Source organism: Cnephaeus nilssonii, assembly GCF_951640355.1.
Source record: "Cnephaeus nilssonii genome assembly, chromosome: 4".
NCBI lineage: Eukaryota > Metazoa > Chordata > Mammalia > Chiroptera > Vespertilionidae > Cnephaeus > Cnephaeus nilssonii.
In genome coordinates this window covers 101,496,011-101,498,056 of record NC_137075.1, presented here as the reverse complement: position 1 = coordinate 101,498,056, position 2,046 = coordinate 101,496,011, and the positions used below count along the sequence as shown (strand labels likewise).

The 2,046-nt window shown below is 50.0% G+C and overlaps 1 pseudogene across 1 annotated transcript; it reads right to left on the bottom strand.

The window, feature by feature from the left end:
- Positions 1-364: 364 nt before the first annotated feature.
- On the bottom strand, positions 365-1,446 carry LOC307098319 (glucosamine-6-phosphate deaminase 1-like; annotated as a pseudogene). Its single transcript has 2 exons — positions 1,363-1,446; positions 365-1,039 (listed from the first exon to the last, which is right to left on the bottom strand). The product of its transcript is annotated as a glucosamine-6-phosphate deaminase 1-like (transcript).
- Between the last annotated feature and the right edge of the window lie 600 nt (positions 1,447-2,046).

The window sequence follows — 2,046 nt, the reverse complement described above, 5'->3', positions numbered from 1 at the left end:
GTTCTGAGTTTATCAGCAAAGCCTTCTCTTTAACCCTATGCTCCCAAGCCCTCCCCCTAGGAGTCCTCAGAGTTCATGGAAAGGCCAACTGAGGGAGAGGGAGAGGGAGAGGGAGAGGGAGAGGGGGAGGGGGAGGGGGAGGGGGAGGGGGAGGGAGAGGGAGAGGGAGAGGAGGGAGAGGGGCTCCATGCTCCATAGCCGAGAACAGTAAGTATCGGTAATCATACAGGATTAAAGAAATAGAACTACACCCCCTTTTTTATTTTTATTAAATAACTACAATTATATCCTTCTAAAAAGACAATTTCCAGAAAGACCTGCCTGTCCCAATGAGGTACTTGACACTAGGATTAGCACAGGCTAGTCAGTGTGGTTTCTTAGAAGACTGCCGTTTCTGTTTCTTTTTCGTTAATACCGTACAAGGGGTCCACCAACTTATGAACAAGAAGTAAACCTTTGAAATACTTGACAATCTTCCCTTTAAGCTCCAGGGTGGCATCCTCATCGTACACAAACATGGTGCGGAGATGCTGCGGGAAGGCAGTCATGGTGCACCTATGGTTCACTCCCTCCTCTATGGCTTTGTACAGAGCAAATGCCCTGTGAGCACCTGTGATGCGGATCGTCACCTCTGTAGCATCAATGCGAGTGCCCATGCCCACCATCAGGGCTATGGTGGGCACATGGTGAGATCTTCATAGAAGAATCTAGCATTGTCCAGGATGATGTCCATGGCTAGCATCTTCAAACAGGCCCTGGACACCAGACTGGAACCCGGCTCATTGAAAACAATGTGTCTATCAGGGCCAATGCCTCCAACAAACAGCTCATTCCCTCCTGTATCCTTGATCTTCTCTTCAAAGGCATCACTCTCAGCCTGCAGGTCAGCTGCATTCCCATCCAGAATGGGGGTGTTTTCTGGGTGGGTGTCAGTGTGCTTGAAGAAGTGGTCCCACATAAAGGAGTGGCAACTCTCTGGGTGGTCTTGAGGAAGACCCACATCCTCATCCATGTTGAAGGTCTTCACTTATTTGAAGGACTAGAGGCCCGATGCATGAAGATTTGTGCAAGAATGGGCCTTCCTTCCCCTGGCTGCCGGCACCGCCTTCGTTCCAGTCTGGAGCCGCCTTTCTGCCTTCCCACGCTGCCCAGAGGCCCGGAACAGCTGGGGTGGTGCGGAATGCCTGTGTCATTGCCATGGCAGTGACGCAGGCGTCCTGCCCAACCCCTGGCTGCTCAGTGCCTGTGTATGCAAATTAACCCAGCATCTTTGTTGGGTTAATTTGCATACTCACTCCTGATTGGCTGGTGGGTGTCATGAAGGTACGGTCAATTGGCATCTTTCTCTTTTATTAGTGTAGATAGGTCTCCATTCTTATAGTATTCAATTAGCTTCTTGTAGAGGCCAAGTGGGGTGCTCCCAGTGGGGAGCTCCAGGGTGAAGTACTTGTCTGAACTAGATGATGAGGTTCCTGATGTATTTGGGGCCCAGTCACTGGCCTGAGAATAATGGTCCAGGATGGTGAGCTTCATCTTGTCACAGATGCCTCCCGTAGTGGCTGCAGCAGCTCACTTGTTGTCTTCTTCTTTTTCTTCTTTTTCTTTTACTAATGACAACTTTAATGTGAACATGTGTTTGACTCTCAAGAAACTGTCATAAATTAAAGGGAAGAGGACGTTGCCATTAAAAGGAGTACATGATGCTGAGGGATGGATGGCATGCAGTTTCTGGATCCAGCTGATACTCAAATATATCAAAGCAATTCATAACATCAGTCACTTGAACAATTGGAACTTATTCAAATACGGATGCACTTCTCCCTTGGGATAGGGACAGAGTGCAATGCAAGTGGCGACATTCTCTGGCTGCTCCTTTTGCAGTGTCTCAGCCAGCTCCTTTGACGGGGGTGGGGGGGTTCTCATCTGGGGCCTTAAGGACCACCCTGTGCATGCGCCCCTGCTCCCGGAGCTAAGCAACAGTGTGCGGGTGGTCGAGGTGAATGTGCAAGGTCGCAGTGGCTGCGTAACAAGCCTGCGTTACCGGTG